The sequence below is a fragment of the Pristis pectinata genome, chromosome 9, assembly GCF_009764475.1.
Source record: "Pristis pectinata isolate sPriPec2 chromosome 9, sPriPec2.1.pri, whole genome shotgun sequence".
NCBI classification, from domain to species: Eukaryota; Metazoa; Chordata; class Chondrichthyes; order Rhinopristiformes; family Pristidae; genus Pristis; species Pristis pectinata.
In genome coordinates, this window is record NC_067413.1 from 9,115,836 (window position 1) to 9,128,590 (window position 12,755).

Consider the following 12,755-nt stretch of genomic DNA (forward strand, 5'->3'; position numbering starts at 1 on the left):
GTGTGTCCCAGCCACATGTCCTTTCCCCATGTGCCTTAAGACCTGGAATTAATATAAAGATGTCAATTGGGGCAGGCATGGTAGTGTAGCGGTCAGCATAATGCTTTACAGCGCCAGCGATGCGGGTTCAATTCCAGCTGCTGTCTGTAAGGAGTTTGTACGTTCTCCCCGTGTCTGTGTGGGTTTCCTCCGGGTGCTCCGGTTTCCTCCCACATTCCAAAGATGTACGGTTTAGGAAGTTGTGGGCATGCTGTGTTGGCACCGGAAGCATGGTGACACTTGCGGGCTGCCCCCAGAACACTTGATGCAAAAGATGCATTTCACTGTGTGTTTCGATGTACATGTGACTAATAAAGATATCTTATCTTATCTTATCTTATCTTATCTTATCTTATCTTATCTTATCTTATCTTATCTTATCTTATCTTGTTTGGAGTCCATTGATATTTGCTGAAAAGGATTTCACATTCCCACCACACTCTTTGAGGAGATATCCTTTCAAACTTCACCCCTGAAATAAAAACATAAAATCCTGGAAATGTTCAGTGGTTCATGCAGCATCTGTGGAGAGAAGTGTTCAAAGTGTGGATGTTCAAGTTCAAGTTTATAATCATGGGCATACATACCCAGGGTATAAATGCCATGAAAGTTAACTTTTTGCAGCAGCAGCACAGTACATTACAAACATCAGTTAACATAAACTTAACGTAAATTATGCATGACTTACACACTCCCACACTCCAAAGAAGTACAGGTTAGGAAGTTGTGGGCATGCTATGTTGGCGCCGGAAGCGTGGCGACACTTGTGGGCTGCCCCCAGAACACTCTACGCAAAAGGTGCATTTCACTGTGTGTTTCAATGTACATGTGACTAATAAAGATATCTTATCTTATCTTATAATGACACTAGTGCAAGTTGAGAGAGAGAGAGAGAGAAAGAGAAAGAAACATAGTCTGAGGTAGTGTTAAGATTTTTCAGGTCGGTTCAAGAACCTGATGGCAGTGGGGGAGAAGCTGTTGTTGAACCTTGATTCATCAAATGTTTCAGGTTGATGAGAAGCGATGAAAGGTCAGAAACTTTGTTGTTTTCTCCACAATATGCCAGGCATTTCCAATATCTGCCATTTTATTTCATGTTTTCAGCATCTGCAGTATGAGACCCTTTTTCACTCAGGGAAGTCCTGATTCCATGCCTTAATTCTGACTCTCCCCCTGCCAGTGAAAATTATTTATTTTCTCTTCTTCAGGTAAGGGTGGTGTCAGCCATAAAGCTAATTGAAGCTTTGAAGACTGCAACCTTAGAAAAGTACCTTTCATTTATACAGCAAAAAAAAATGCTGGAGGAACACAGCAGGTCAGGCAGCATCTGTGGAGGGAAATGGACAGTTGACATTTCGGGTTGAGACACTTCATCTTAATCTATTGTCACACTAACAGGGAAGGAAGTCTGCCATCTTTACCTGGTCTGGGGATGTGAGAACGTGTTTGGCTCTTAACTATTGTCTAAAATAACCCAGAAAGGGATAAGGAGTAAATGCCAGTCATGACATTGAAAATTAATAAAATGCAGTTGCTAGAAATCTGAAATAAAAACAGAAAATGCTGGATACACTCAGCAGTTCTGGCAGCATCTGTGGGAAGACAAATAGCAGTATTGTTTTAGATTCAATATGCTTTATCGGAACTGGGAAAGAGAAGACAAGATAGTCTTAGGTTGTAGAGAAGGTGATGGAGGGATGGATAGGACAAAGAGAATGTCTCTGATAGGATGAGACCAGGGTTGCCATGGTGATAGGCTGTTAATGAAGCCATCGGCTTGATAAATTAATGTGGGAAGTTAGAGCAGGAGAAAACAAATAGAAGGACATTTAAAAGCTGTGAAATGTGGGTCAGAGCTGTTAGAGTTGTCTTACACTGTGTGGAGAGAGAAAAGCTGATGGATATCCTATGGTAGAACTGGCCACTTCTCATATAAACAGAGAAAGTGAGTTACCTTAAATTATCAGATTTGCTATTAAGTCCTTAAGACTGTGATGGGCCCAGATGGAAAATGTGGTGCTGCCTCTGAAACTTGCATTGAACTTGGCTAGAGTAGTGCAGGAGGTCACAGATAGAGCAGTCAGAGTGGGCATCAGGTGGAGTACTAAAGTGACCAAAGTGAAACTGTCAATCATCCTGCCAGTGATGACTGCTTCCGTGAATACATTTAAAAAAATATACTAACAGGCTCATGTGATGAAAATCCAAGATAAATTTCAAGAGCTAAACTGCAAGAGTTGTGGACACAGCTCAGCACATCACGGAAGCCAGCCTCTCCTCCATGGACTCTGTCTATACTTCTCGCTGCCTCGGTAAAGCAGACAACATAATCAAAGACCCCATCCACCCCGGACATTCTCTCTCCTCCCCCTTCCCAGTGGGCAGAACATACAAAAGCCTGAAAGCACTTACCACCAAGCTCAAGGACAGCTTCTATCCCACTGTGATAAGACAATTGAACAGACTTCTTGTACGATAAGGTGGACTCTCAACCTCACAATCTACCTTGTCATGACCTTGCATTTTATTGTCTGGCCGCACTGCACTTTTTCTGTAACTGTAACACCTTATTCTGTATTCTGTTATAGCTTTTCCCTTGTACTACCTCAATGCACTGATGTGATGAAATGGTCTATATGGATGGCATGCAAAACAAATTCTATCGCTGTACCTCGTTACATGTGACAATAATAAACCAATTTACCAATTTAAATCTAGAGCAGAGGCTCTTGCGTACAAAAAGCAAGGAAGTTTTCCTTGTGTCTTTGCAAGGAGTGAAGAAATGAGAGATATATTAACGAGTTCTCCTCTGGGCTGTGGATGAATCCCAGAAAAGGGATGATAAGCCAAAGCCATTTCATGATGCTCTTTGACAGATATAACAGGACACAACATTGTCTGTTTTTGGGTCAATCAGTTGTGAATCGTGTCTTTGTCTCAATGCAGCAGAAGCCACTATGTTCCCTTTTGCGTAGTGATGACTGCTATTGTTTGCCACAGAGATTATCATTTGGCTAAAATGGGTTAGTGAAGAGTCAGTCCCGAACATTTATTCTCTATGCCCAGTTCATTCAGTTAGAGCCATGCACAGCATGACCTCAGGGACGGCACTGAGCAAACAAAGAGACATTGATGCGGTAAATTTATTAATAAGTTGTAAATAATTTCCTCCGGAGTGAATTGCAAAGCAGGCTGAATGAAAATTGATTACTGGGTAGGAAAACAATGCAAATAATGTGCTCGTTATAAACAGGATGAGTATAAATTTGTCTCATTGCAGCTTTCAAAATTCTACAGGGGATCAACTGGCTAGATCAGGGAGGGTATTTTCCCCGGCTGAAGAGACTGGGATCGGGTCACAGTCTCGGAATAAAGACTCTGCCATTTCTGACTGAGAAGAGGAGAAATATCTTCCCTCAGATGCCGGTGAATCTCTGGAATTCTCCACTCTGGAGGCTCAGTCACTGAGTTCTTTGGAAAAATTAGTAAATTTCTGGATATTAAGGAAAGTAAGGAATTTGGGGAGAGTGTGGGAAAATGAAGCTGATTGTGATACATGGCAGAGCAGAGCTGAAAGGCTGGATCACAGTCTTCTGTTCTAAATTCTTCTTATGTCAAAATACAGTAATGAATTGCAACTTTAACACATTCTTCAGGGCAACTGGAATCCCCAAAACACTTTTCCTGTCAATGAGTATTTTGAAACTGCAGTCACAGTTGTAATGTGGGGAACACAGCTGCCAATTACCACGCAACATTCTCATCAATAACAATCTGTCTCTAGTTTTTGGCCTGAAGACTGGAGAACAAATCCCCGGCTTCTTCGACACAGAGATACAGGACTTTTATGTGCACCCAAGAAGGCCTCTGTCCAACATGTCACCTGATAAGGACACCTTGAACACCTAGGCAGGCATAGCAGTGCAGCAAGATCAGCAGAGAGATACAGTGGGTAGTACTGATGGCTCCAGTCACCTATGTCCGATCCTGATCTTGGGTGCTGTCTGGATGGAGCAAGCACATTCCTCCTTTGACTGCATGGGTTTCTCCAGGTGCTCCAGTTTCCACCCACATCCCAACAATGTGTTGACTGGCAAGTTAATTAGCCACTGTAAATTACTGCTCGTGTAGGTGGGTGGCAGGGGAATAAGGGGGAGTTAAGGGGGAGACATTGATGTGGTAAATTTATTAATAAATTCACAGTAGTGTAGCGGTTAATGTAATGTTATTACAGTGCCAGCGACCCAGGTTCAATTCCGGCTGCTGTCTGTAAGGATTTTGTACATTCTCCCCCGTGTCTGCGTGGGTTTCCTCCAGGTGCTCTGGTTTCCTCCCACATTCCAAAGATGTACGGGTTAGGAAGTTGTGGGCATGCTGTGTTGGCGCCGGAAGCATGGCAACACTTGCAGGCTGCACCCAGAACACTCTATGCAAAAGATGTATTTCACTATGTGTTTCAATGTACATGTGACTAATAAAGATATCTTAAATAATTTCCTCTGGAGTGAAGGGTGAAGCAGCCAGAATAGGTTGTAGGGTGATGTGGGGGAAAGGGACTGATGGGAATGCTCTGAGAGCTGGCATAGACTCAATGGCCTTATGGCCTCTTTGAACAAATCCCTCCTTCAATATTGCAACCTGGAACATTATGGAGACACAAGAGACTGCAGATGCTGGAATCTGGAGCAACAAACAATCTGCTGGAGGAACTCAGCGGGTCGAGCAGCATCTGTGGGGGGGGGGGGGGGGGGCGGGGGGATGGAGTTGTCCACATTTCAGGTCCTGATGCAGGGTTTCAACCCAGAACATGGACAACTCCTTTCCTCTCACAGATGCTGCTCGACCAGCAGAGTTCCTCCAGCAGATTTTGGTACACCTGGAATTCTCTGGTGTGGAACTCAAAGCCACAGCTTTCCAATGTAGGTAATGAGAAAGCTGCCCATAGAGCCAGTGCAACGAGAGAAACAAAGGACTGCGGATGCTGGAATCTAGATGAAAAAACACGATGACGCTGGAGGAACTCAGCAGGCCAGGCAGCATCCGTGGAGAAAAGCAGGCGGTCAACGTTTCGGGTCAGGACCCTTCTTCAGGACTGAAGATAGGAAAAGGGGAAGCCCGATATATAGGAGGGAAAAGCAGAGCAGTGATAGGTGGACAAAAGAGGGGAGGCGGGGTGGGCACAGGGTGGTGATAGGTAGATGCAGGTAGGAGGTAGTCCCCACTCCCCACTCCCCACCCCCGTTCCCACAACCACCCCCCCACCATGCTTCATCTTTTCTTCCCTTTCCTAGCCTCTTTTCTCTATATCTTTTTTTTCTTTCTCTCCTTACCTTTGACCCATCTCCCGGTGGATCTGCTCTCCCCTCCTCCCTGGCACCTGCCGATCACTATCTCTTACCAGCATCTACCTATCACCACCTTGTGCCCACCCCGCCTCCCCTCTTTTGTCCACCTATCACTGCTCTGCTTTTCCCTCCTATATATCAGGCTTCCCCTTTTCCTATCTTCAGTCCTGAAGAAGGGTCCTGACCTGAAACGTTGACCGCCTGCTTTTCTCCATGGATGCTGCCTGGCCGGCCGAGTTCCTCCAGCATCATCGTGTTTTGCATCAAGCCAATGCAACCATTGACTCTGGCCCTACTGACATTCTGCTCTATGCCGCAGCCACTTTCAGAATTCACACCCCCGCAACGTTGTAAGGAACCTAACAAAAGTCACCAAACCTCTGGGACATAAACACCAGTTAATGATTGCAACTTCAAAAAGCAACTTGCTCTTTGATCTGTGGAAAATCATACTTCCATTTAAAACATATTGGGTCCTGAGGGATTTTGTGTTTTTTTCTCTCACAGGGTTGTAGAACTTCGCTCCTTAAAGAGCAATGAATCTTGGAATATTTTTAATATGGAGGGAGATCATTCTTTATAAGCAAGGGTGTGAAAGGTTACTGAGGGGAGGTGGGAATACAGAATTAAAGATCAGCGGTGATCTTACTAAAGATCTGATTAAAGCAGAGTAGGCTTGAGGATCTGGGTGGCTGGCTCCCACTTCTGATTCACATCTTTGTACCTGCATATCATTGCAAACAAATTTTAATGGTTCAACGGTAATATTCATCAGATCAATGATTGCAGGCTTTGGGAGTTCTGTTATCTCCAGGGGCATCGAAAAGCAAAGGTTTGAAATTTAAAAAAACAGAACACCCCGGATATACTCAGTGGGTCAGGATGTTGCCTGGATTGGAGAGTATTAGCTATAGGGAGAGGTTGGACAAACTTGGATTGTTTTCCCTGGCTGAGGAGAGACCTGATAGAAGTATATGAAATTATGAGAGGCATAGATACGGTACACAGAGTCTTTCTCCATAAATAGAAATGTCAGATACTAGAGGCCATAGTTTTAAGGTGAGAGGGGGAAAGTTTAAAAGAGATGTCAGGGCTCCCAGGGGTGGTAGTGGAGGTAGATACGATAGAGGTGTTTCAGAGGCTCTTAGATAGACACATGGATTTTGCAGAGAATGGAGGGTTTTGGACCATGTGCAGGTAGAAAGGATTAATTTAATTAGGCATCATTAGCTTAATTAGTTCGGCACAACATTGTGGGTTGAAGGGCTGTTCCTGTGCTGTACTGTTCTGTGTCCGATGTCAGGCTATATCTGTAGAAAGGTCATTAGTGTGAAACATGAACTCTTTTTCTCGCTTTCATTGTATTCATCATGTTCCTGGATTCTTGTCGAACACTTTTACAGCCACTGAGGTACTTTGGATAAAAACACCTGGAAAAGTGAGCTCATCCTATGGTCTAGCTGGTAGGATCACTGCTTCACAGCTCCAGCAACTGGGTTCAATCCTGACCTCTGATCCGGTCCGTGTGGAGTTTGCACGTTCTCCCTGTGACAATGTGGGTTTCCTCCAGTTGATCCGGTTTCCTCCCACATCCCAGAGACATGCTGGTGGCAAATTACTTTGAGTGTAGATGAGCAGTTGGAGAATCAGGGAGGGAGTTGATGGGCACGTGAGAGAGAATAGGTTACCCGGCCATAAGTGGGGGAATAGGCTTGATAGGATTGATCTAACAACCAGAATAGACTTGATGGACCAAATGGCCTTCTATGTCAAAACAGAAAATGACACCAAAGATGAGAGCATAGTGTGTTAAACATGCACTGTGTATAACACTAAGACCTAGTCAGATCCCACCCCGTAAGTTTTGTGAAATTGGACAAAAATATATTAAAAACAGGTGAGAATCAAAAAATAACCGCAGATGCTGAAAATCTGAAATAAAAACAGAAATACTGTAAATATTGAGCAGGTCAGGCAGAATCTGTGGGAAGAGAAACAGAAGATCTTTCTATCTGAAACACCAACTTTGTTTCTGTTCTCACAGAGGCAGCTTGACCTGCTGAGTGTTTCCAGCATTGCCTGTTTTTATTGTACATTAAAAGCACTGTGAGAATTTTACATAGAATATGGGATCTATACTCACTTCCCGACTTGCTGAGTACATTCAATATTTTCTGTTTTTATTTCATCAGACATGGCGTTTATAAATTCAAGTTGTCTTTCTCCGATCAATTGGAAATTTTCAATGTTTGCACTCTGTCCTCAGTTATAGACTCCAGTAATTACCCCATAACAGACGTCAAATTAACTGTTCTATCATTCTCCAGTTTCCTGGAATTATCCTCCAAATGGTTAAACAGAAGAAATTTTCCAGATTAAAAAAACACCTCATAAAGTCCATGGAATCCGCTTAGAGGACTGGGGTTGGAGTGGCACACTGGTCAGATTGGGTAAGGATAGCAGCCTTCCTCCTCTGAAGGGCAAAAGTGAACCAGATAGCTTTTGCAATAATCCAGTGGTTTCATGGTCACCTACATTGAGGTTAGCTTTTTAACGTTCACAAGGGAACAATGGACTCACCGGCTAAGGCAAACTGTTCACGTCGGGAGTTAGCAGTATGGGCAAACTAAATTCTCTGGCCAGAGTAATGGACCTCCCATATCCCTTCTCACATTCCATGCCTGATTAATGCCCCTAATTTCATGTGTCGCCTTTGTACCTGCCCGATCCTAGGCAGTCACAGGGGGATAATGGACAAGAAAATTAATGCTTGATGGCAAAATATTCAGGTTGCTTGTTCAGACCCCTAGGACCCAAGGAAACTGGTACCACAACAGTGCCATCTTCCTTAAAGTGACAGAACATCAGCATGTTCAGAGAAACAGAGTTAATTTTTCATATCAACAGTCTTTCATCAGAACACATCATTGACATGGAACATTAACTCTGTTTCCCTATCCATAGGTGCTGCCTGACCTATTGGGTATTTACAGCACTTTTTTTCGTGTAAGTTCAGATTTCCAATGTGTTGATTTTGTCTTAGAGGCATAGATTTATACAGCACAGACCCTTCAGCACAACTTGCTTGTACCACTAAGATATCCATCCGAGCTAGTCCCATTTGCCTGCATTTGGTACATATAAGACAAGATAAGATAAGATAAGATATCTTTATTAGTCACATGTACATCGAAACACACAGTGAAATGCATTGTTTGCGTAGTTTCTAGGGGCAGCCCGCAAGTGTTGCCATGCTTCTGGTGCCAACATAGCATGCCCACAATTTCCTAACCCATACCTCTTTGGAATGTGGGAGGAAACTGGAGCACCAGGAGGAAACCCATGCAGACACGGGGAGAACGTACAAGCTCCTTACAGACAGCAGCCGGAATTGAACCTGGGTCGCTGGCACTGTAAACTGTTATGCTAACCACTACATGACCTTGCCTGCCCTCTTAACCTTTCCTTTCCATGTACCTGTCAAAATATTTTATAAAAGTTGCAATTGTACCTGCCTCTACCACTTCCTCTGGCAGCTCATTCCATATACTCACACCCCCCTCTATGTGAGAAAGTTGCCCTTTTAAATCTTTCCCCTCTCACTTCATAATTTTATCAACCTATATAAGGTCAACCCTCAGCCTCCTAGGCTCCAGGGAAAAAAAAGTTCCAGCCTATCCAGTCTCTCCTTATAACTCATGTCCTACAGTTCCAGTAACATCCCAAGAAGCCAACAATAAAAAGTGAGGTTGGCAGATGCATAGACCGGTACGTCAATGAAACTGTCTTGCTTCCTTTGTTGAACTGCTGTGGGTTTTTCTGCTGGTTTGACTGTGAGGAATAAACAAAGGTCTGAGGCTGCACATTATTGTTTTAATTTCTGTCAGATGAGTGTCGCACACATCGATTATGTCATGTACGTGAATAACACTGGAGACATGTCAGTTATGCTGGGTGAATCACTGCCTGATCTAATTTCTTAATGGATGAGATTTCCACTGAAAATGGGCACTTTCACACTAAAACAGGCATAATTTTTGCATAAAATCTACGCACCGTGGGCTCCAGTTTCTAAATTATTCTGTTAAAATTGGTTTAAATCTCTTGGAAATTGCATGTGAAGCCAGTGTGACTTTGAATAAACTTTTACAACATTAACCCCATAACTTAAAACAGTAAGGTTTAAAGGTTTTGAGATTGAGTTTCTACTTTGGGAACAATCAGCAATTCCAATGCATACTGTCGTCACTGCTCCTTCCCTTCAGAAAGGTATATTTCTCAAGATTTCTCTCCTTTGCACAAAATCTGCCTCGATCCAGTAACATGTTAAAAAGCAAATCTTCCTTACAATTTGTGCTTTACGAAATAATTTCTTGTTCTATATAAAGGCACGGGGTTTGATTAATCGAGCTAAGATTATTTTTTTTTAAGTCTGCATTTTGAATCATGTTGCCAATCTTCCTTTCATGAGAAACCTGATTTTAGATTAGCTGATAATAACATTTTATTTAAATAAAATCTACTTTCTCAGTTAAATTGGAGTGCAGTGGACAGTGGTTAAGCAATTTTTAAGAGAAAAGTCATTAAAAATCTTTTGAAACCTCCTTGCACCTAAAATATCCAGTTTAATTCTGAATAGGAGCAAGAATACAAGGCAGCAGAGTGGCACAGTTAATAGAGGCACTGCCACACAGTGCCAGAGACCCAAGTTCAATCCTGACCTCGGGTGCTGTTTGTGTGGAGTTTGCACATTCTCCCTGTAACTGCATGAGTTTCTTCTGGGTGCTCCCAAAGGCATGAGGGTTGGTAGGCTAATTGCCCACTGTAAAATATCCCTAGTATGTGGCTGACTAGGAAAATAAAATGCAATTAATGTAGGATTTCTGTAAGTGGGTTGGTGATGGCTGGCACAGACTCGATGGGCTGAAGATCCTGTTTCTGTGCTGTACCTCTCTGTGGCTGTGAATAGACCAAACAGCTGTTCGAGCCTCTGAGTACTGATTAAGTCACTAGTGTAGCGGTTAGCGTAACGCTATTACAGCGCCAGTGACCCGGGTTCAATTCCGGCCACTGTCTGTAAGGAGTTTGTACGTTCTCCCCGTGACTGCATGGGTTTCCTCCGGGTGCTCCGGTTTCCTCCCACATTCCAAAGACATACGGGTTAGGAAGTTGTGGGCGTGCTATATTGCCGCTGGAAGCGTGGCGACACTTGCGGGCTGCCCCCAGAACACTCTACGCAAAAGATACATTTCACTGTGTGTTTCAATGTACATAGGACTAATAAAGATATCTTATCTTATTTTAGAAGCCATGGCCATAAATTCAGAGAGAAAATCAGCGCAGGAACAGGCCCTTTGGCCCACTGAGTCTGCACTGACCATTAAGCACCCCATTTACACCAATCCTACTCTAATCCCATTTTATTCTCCCCATGTTCCCATCATCTCTCCCTGGATTCTACCACTTGGCTACACACTGGGGGCTATTTACAGTGGCCAGTTAATCTACCAAACCTTTGGGATCTGGGAGGAAACCCACACGGTCACAGAAGGAACGAGCAAACTCCACCTGAGGTCAGAATCGAACCTGGGTCTCTGGTGCTGTGAGTTAGCGGTTCGACTAACTGCGTCAAGTCTATGGCCGGGTCCAACTTCTAACATTTTACTTCTTAAGACAACGGAAAGTGTTGCAAGAGCTTGAGTTCCACTCGATGAATGTTGCACTGATCATGACAGCTTTGGGAAAACTGCATTGATGAAGGCAAGCTAAGACCATGGTCGTGGCTTATTTCGGTCAATTCATCACTAAACTTGCTTTTAATGACATCACTGAGAGGCGTGCTCTGTCGAGTAGCAGGGAACGTGCAGATGGAGTCAATGAGCAACACATTTGTCCTTGGTAACACGCACTATGTAGTCAAAATGGTTCCCTGTGATACTTACTCTGGAATTTGCTCTGTTCTCCATGAAAGTGGACTTCAAGACGAGTTTATTGTCATACTCATGTGCGGTGAGGAACAGGTACAATGAAAAACTTGCTTGCAGTAACATCACAGGCACACAATGCGTGAAATGTAAATTATACATAAATTATACCAAGCTGCGAAGGAAAAAAGACTGTGCAAAACAAGACATGAGTGCAAAAAAAAAACACAGAGACAAGTCCATGGCAGGGCACTTTATTGTTAAAGTGGACTTTAGAAATAGTACAATGTGTAGAACTGCTTTATTGGATATTGAGCACATTGAAGAGGATGAGTGGTTATCCTTGATCAATCTACCACAGCATTTATACTTATTACAAAACAGAAAGAGGTCATTTGGCCCTTTGAGTGTGTACCAACTCCTTGACGACTAATCCCATCAGACCCGTTCCCCTGTAGGCTTACAACCCATTGTCTCTCTCATATGCTCATCAACACCCCTTTGGTTCACTCATTGCCCAGCTACGTAAGGGATAATTTACAGTGGCCAATTAATCTACCAGCTCGGCTTTGGGAACTTGGAGCAGCCGGGGAAACCCAACTGGTTACAGGGAGAATGAGCAAACTCCAGACGGTACCAGAGGTCAGGATCAAAACTGGGCCCAAGGAGCTGTATTACCTGCAGTGTCACCTGTTGCAGCTGGGTACAACAACATTGCAAGGCGGGGCTTTGTGGAAGCATCTGTCACTCATCACATCCCAGACTCGTGGTAGGTCCATGTAACTCAGGGTCTGGGAGTAGCAGCTCCCTTCAGAATCAGTCAGAACAATTCAACACACTGATGGAAAGTCTTACTTATCTTGACTGTCATGGCCTTAGGATATCTCCGAGCACTTCACTGCAAACAAAATATTGTTCAAAGAGTTGACTTTGGCCAGAACACTATCTTTCACCCGCAGCAACATATTGACAGTAAAATACATCAAGTTTTTGCTGGAGATGAGATGCAACTTTGCAGCAAGTAAGATTGAGAAAAGTGTTGAGGCAATGACACTTCTAGTCCAGGAAGAGCATATTGAAGCTCCTGTGTGCATCTCAAGGCCCTGGAAAAATATCACAAATGCAAAATTCTCCAAATTCATAAGAAGAATAAGAAATACAATGTCAGTGTCATATAGTTATAGAGTCCTAGAGTTGTACAGCATGGAAACTTGTCCATGTCCTGTCCCTGACCACCATCCCAGCCGCATGGCTTGAATTATACTCAGTTGGCAGTGTTGCGTGGGCCCCGTCACACATATGCCCAACACTAGGCCCAGATACAGGTTCTCTATTCTGAGATCTGTCACAGGAAGAGATCACCAAGTGGACAGAGGAAAAAGTTCAGAAATGTGCTCAAAGCCTCCCTGAAGAAACATAAAGTTCCCATGGACTCCTGGGAACAAGT